This window comes from Elephas maximus, chromosome 23 (assembly GCF_024166365.1).
Source record: "Elephas maximus indicus isolate mEleMax1 chromosome 23, mEleMax1 primary haplotype, whole genome shotgun sequence".
NCBI lineage: Eukaryota > Metazoa > Chordata > Mammalia > Proboscidea > Elephantidae > Elephas > Elephas maximus.
Genome location: NC_064841.1, coordinates 7,488,704 through 7,494,703, shown reverse-complemented (window position 1 = coordinate 7,494,703; position 6,000 = coordinate 7,488,704). Strand labels below are relative to the sequence as shown.

The window sequence follows — 6,000 nt, the reverse complement described above, 5'->3', positions numbered from 1 at the left end:
GCTGAGAAGTCATATAAAGCTGTTGCAGCCAAAAGGGCCTTAGGCATATTTAACAAAGTAATGTAAATATACTTTTGATGTCTTCTGACTTTCTTCTCTGTATCTATGCCACTGGCTAGCTCACAGTTCAGCATGGGGCCTACAATTGCATAAAGTTGTCGTTACTCTAAACTTATTCCTTTCTTCACTCACTTAAGATCTTCTTTTTCCTGAGATCAAAACTACTTGTACCTCAAAGCGCTTGTCTTTCAGCAGGCAGGAAGCTGTCAGCTTAAAGTGATTCACTCTAAGGGGTGAAGGTCCTAACTGTTGCGGCAGGGGGGTTTGATACCCTAAGTATAACTGTAATCGATGGACCAAGCAGGGAAGTATCTTGGAAAGAGAGCCTTTTGAAGAGGAATGCTTAAGGTAGGCCATGAGCTCCATATGCCGTCTGCAGGTGTGCGCTGAATATATACCGATCTTCATGATAAGGCGCTGAGGGTCAAGCTCAGAGATCTTGGAGTCAGACAAAGCTCTACCCACAGTTGTGACTGGGCTTCTGTTTCCTCACCTGTGAAGTAAGTTGGTAACGGGCTACCTCTGAGGCTCAGTCTGAGGCTTAAGTGAAGCTATGCAGGTCAAGTGCTTGGTGCAGTGCCTGGCACAGAGTACCTATTGCCTTGGAGTCGGTTCTGACTCATAGCAACCCTATAGGACAGAACAGAACTGCCCCGTAGAGTTTCCAAGGAGTGCTGGTGGATTTGAGCTGCCGCCCTTTTGGTTAGCAGCCGTAGCTCTTAATCACTGTGCCACCAGGGCATAGAGTAAGGACTCAGTAAAAGTTACCTGCCAGTTACTCTCTATTTCAGGCTTTGGGTAAGGCATTGTGTGAAGGTGTAGAAGAACAACAGGCACCACCCTCTTCCCCATGGGTCTTTCTCCTAACCTCCAGCCTTCCAGGCCTGCTAACAAGCACCAGAAGAGCAACAACTTGCTTTTAAAAAGTAGTGAACTCACGTAAACCTGGGATTTTTATCAACATCGCCACAACAACCATTACCAAAATCCTCCTGTATAAATCATTCCTAAAATTAGGTTTTTTTCCCCTTTAATTGTAACCCACTGAAGGAATAAATGGAATTCATTTAGAAAAGATTATCTTTAAAAATACACTTCATGATAGACTTTTAAAAAAGGGAGGATAAATCTGGAAATCTGTCTCTACAACTTCCTCCAGAATTCTGAATTTACTCAGGAGACTTTTGTTACTGCAGTCAAACAGGTGGGTGCTTCTGAGTTAACGTGAGGTCATTGAGACTGGTGCGGTGAAGGTTAACTGCCAATAAGTGTTAATGGCTCCATTTTGTGGACTCATAAAAGCAAAACAACAACAGCAAAGTCCTCAGTATTAATTTTAGAAAAAAAAAAAAAAACTATACCCCGCACTGTATGACAAGGTAGATAATCCAAGAAGGGTCCTGTTAGGATTGCAGAAAAATAAGAATCAAGATATTTTTCAAAAGTTAAATTTATGGAAAAGTCCGATTATAGAAAGCTGTTTTTTCTTCCAAAGAGATACTATTCAGAACTGATTACCTTTCTCCGCATGATGCAGTGATAGATGTGACTGACAAGCGTGCCAAAGACTTCTTCCTTCTTCCTAGTTTATTATCAACTGTTCCTCCTGGGAGCCAATTTCAATGAGTTGTTATATTTTGAGACGCTGTCACGGAATCACTGGAAGGAACTGGAAACGTTAGTTCCTTGTGTCTGCAATTCCAGCTGGGATTCCATGTCAGGAATATTATGTCTAACTTGATAATATACTTTTTAGAAGTTTTTGGAACCGTATTGAGAAATGTAATAGATTTGCCTCAGTTAAATCTTTGTAATAAGCTTGTAGAACATCAAAACAGTGTTTCCTATATTCATTCTATTTAACTTCTTGTCACTGTGAATTAATACTTTTCTTTGTGGAGAGTGAATTGAGCACTTGACTAGCATATAAAAGTCAAATGCAATATCATTACTTACATTGTTAATATTTATTTAAGTACCCCCTTGTAGCACGAAGGATAAATCTAACTCTTAGAACATCTATTTCATGCAGTAGGGAAGGTGTGAACATTTGTAAATTTGAAGTTAACCCATCCTTCTTATGATAGGTGAGACTCTAAAAATCAAAAGCTAGATGTCTAATTTGCGCAGGATGGTGTTATTTTTCTAGGGGTAACGCTTATAAATTTCCGGCACGTGGTAGACAATAAATGTTAACTGTATTATCGTTTAGGAGTGGTATTGGTTGTGAGTTAAGAAGATCTAAAAACAAGTGGCGAAGCTAGTCCTTTCTCAGTGGTTTACTTCTCCCCGTGACTATAACATTTCTCTTTGAGCAATATGCCGGTGCCAGTTTATACTAGTTCACAAGCGCCAACTGATAAATCTTCAGGAATTTTTTAGATCAGTAATTAAGCTCAGCTTAGTTCAACTCAGAAACCCTGGTGGCATTGTGGTTAAGAGCGACAGCTGCTAACCAAAAGGTCAGCAGTTCAAATCTACCAGGTGCTCCTTGGAAACTCTATGGGGCAGTTCCACTCTGTCCTATAGGGTCCCTATGAGTTGGAATCGACTCAGCAGCAGTGGGTTTGGTTTTTTGGTTTTAATTCAACTCAATTTTAATTCTATAAAATTATAGAATGTAAAGAGAATTAAATAAATTATATTAGAAACAAAGGTAATAAATACTTAAAAGAGATTACTTCCTAATTATTTTACCACAGTTTACTATTACCTATGCTCCTAAGGTTATGTCCATCTATTGTATCTGTAATGTAGAAAGGCTGTTGTTAGGTGCTGTCGAGCTGGTTTAAACTCTTAGTGACCCTGTGCACAACAGGATGAAACATTGCCCGTTTCTGCGCCATTTTCACACCTGTTGCCATGTCTGAGCCCATTGTTACAGCCACTGTGGCAATCCATTTCATTGAAGGTCTTCCTCTTTTTACTGACTCATACTTTACCAAGCATGATGTCCTTCTCCAGGGACTGATCCCTTCTGAAAAGATGTCCAAAGTATAGACAAAAATCTCACCGTCCTCTCTTCTGAGAAGGATCCTGGCTATACTTCCTCCGAGACAGATTTGTTTGTTCTTCTGGCAGTCGATGGTGTGTTCAATGTTCTTTGCCAACACTGTAATTCAAATGCATCAATTATCCTTCGATCTTCCTTATTCATTGTCCAGCTTCGCATGCATATGAGGCAATTGAAAATACCTTGGCTTGGGTCTGGCACATCTTAGTCCTCAAAGTGATGTCTTTGCTTTTTAACGCCTTAAAGAGGTCTTTTGCAGTAGATTTACCCAAAGCAATACGTCCTTTGATTTCTTGACTGCTCCTTCCATGGCTGTTGATTGTGGAGTGAAATGAAAGTAAAATGAAATCCTTGACGACTTCAGACTTTTCTCTGTTCATCATGATGTTGCTTATCGATCCAGTTGTGAAAATTTTTGTTTTCTTTATACTACTCATAAGGTTTTCCCTGGGAAAAAAAAATTTTTTTTTTAAACAAGTAGATCGCCAGGTCCTTCTTAAATGAATTGTTAGAAACAAAAGTAATAAATCCTTAAAACAGACCGCTTCTTAATTATTTTAATACAGTTTACTATTATTTATGCTACGAGGTTATGTACATTTACTGTACCTGTATGGTGGAAAGACTATATAATATAAATATATAGACTGGTCTACTACTGCCCATCCCTTTCTAGTGCTGTGTTCAGTGATGCCATGGTAGCTGAAAACTAGCCACAGAGGGAGTACTTAGGCCATGGAAATTGGCAAAGTCTACAAATGAGAGCAGGCTGTAAACATTTACCAGCATGCCACTGCCTTATATTTAAAAAAAAAAAAAATGTTTAATAATGATGGCCAGCACAGAGACCCATTTAGTAAGTCTCAATGTCATCATCGCATCCAGGAGGTTATCCAGAGCACACGTCAGGAGAGGTAGGAGATTGTTCTTCCTCTATTCCCGTCTTGCCATGACTCTTGTGGGACCGCTGACAACACGAGGAGGTATTTCAGCTCTGAACTAGAGAAAATGAATTTTTTCGTGACTCATCTCTTGGGGATATAGGGCAAGGAAAGGAACTGCTAAATGCTTCCTCCTAAAGACTCATAAGTTTGTTTATGTGGCTTTGAGCTTGGAGCACTCATCAGAAAAGAAAAAAATGTACTTAAAAAAAATTCTGCCTCACTGCTTTACTGAGTGTCAGTCTTTGGAGGGTAAGAAAAGGAGGCATTGTGACAGAATAAAGATGCAATATTAAGCAGAAAACAAATGAGACAAGTGCTTTTCTGTGCCTGCTTTGAGCCTATTGAGACCATTTTTTTTTCTTTTCACCTTCGGTGTTTACACTTTTGATACCTACAGTTATATGCAAAGTCCCCACCCCATTGTCTGGAATTTGAGATGGTGCCAGAGAGAGTGATAGGAGAATGTAGCTTGACAACATACTCCACTGGCAAGGCTGTAGGGAAAAAAGCACACTTTTATATATGTGTATATATATATACACACACGCATACATATACACATATACATACATACACAAACACATACATATACACATGTACATACATATACGTACATCTACCTGTACACATACACACACATATACATACACATATACATATATACATACATATGGAAACCTTGGTGGCATCGTGGTTAAGTGCTGTGGCTGCTAACCAAGAGGTTGGCAGTTGGGATCCACCAGGCGCTCCTTGAAAACTCTGTGGGGCAGTCTTACTCTGTCCTATAGGGCTGCTATGAGCCGCAATTGATGGCAGTGGGTTTGGTTTTTTTTTTATACATATACATGCATATACATATACATATGCATACATACACACATGCGTATACATATGTACATGCACACGTACATATACATACATGTACACATATATACATACATACGCAAACACACACACATATATACATATACATGGAAACCCTGGTGGCGTAGTGGTTAAGTGCTTCGGCTGCTAACCAAGAGGTTGGCAGTTCGAATCTGCCAGGCGCTGCTTAGAAACTCTATGGGGCAGTTCTACTCTGTCCTATAGTGTCGCTATGAGTCGGAATCGACTCAGTGGCAGTGGGTTTGGTTTGCTTTTATACAGATACAGATACATAAAACCCATTGCTGTCGAGTGGATTCTGACTCATAGCGGCCCTGTAGGACAGAGTAGAGCTGCCCCGTAGAGTTTCCAAAGAGCACCTGGTGGATTTGAACTGCTGACCCCTTGGTTAGCAGCCATAGGACTTAGCCACTACGCCACCAAGGTTTCCATATATTAAAAAAAAAAATATATATATATATATTTGTATATGCATACGTATGTATATATATGTACGTATGTATATGTATATACACATATATAAAAGTGCTTTATATACATATATAATATATAGAATTTATTTTTTGTTGTCGAGAATGCGCGTGGCAAAACATACACTAATTTAGCAGTTTCTTTTTCTTTTTTTTTTACATGTACAATTCAGTGACATTGATTACACTCTTTGAGTTGTGCAACCATTCTCACCCTTCTTTTTTGAATTGTTCCTCCCCCATTAACATAAACTCACTGCCCCCTAAGGTTCCTATTTAATTTTTAAGTTCCTGTTGTCAGTTTGATCCCATGTAGATAGATCTTAAAAGAACATAATGCTTGAGGCATGCGTTCTTTAGTAATTAAGCTAAACTATTGTTTTTTTTTTCTTTATTGTTTTATTTTAAGAAGGCTTCAGAGGATATTTTTGGTTTAAGGTTTAAGCATTATCTCAGGGCAGTAGTTTTGGGGGTTCATCTAGCCTTCATGGCTCCAGAAAGTCCAGAGTCCCTGAGAATTTTAAATTCTGTTCTGTATTTTCTCCCTTTTTATCAGGATTCTGCTACAGAATCTTTGATTGAAATACTCAGGAATGGTAGCCGGGAACCGTCCAGTTCTTCTGGTCTC

General features: G+C 39.1%; 1 protein-coding gene across 1 annotated transcript in view; it reads left to right on the top strand.

Moving 5' to 3' along the window:
- Positions 1-288: 288 nt before the first annotated feature.
- P2RY1 (purinergic receptor P2Y1) overlaps positions 289-6,000 on the top strand; it is a 297,571-nt gene continuing 291,859 nt past the window's right edge. Inside the window, exon 1 of the transcript XR_007515081.1 lies at positions 289-408. The gene's annotated coding sequence lies outside the window, so the exon portion shown is untranslated. The remainder of the gene's footprint in view (positions 409-6,000) is intronic.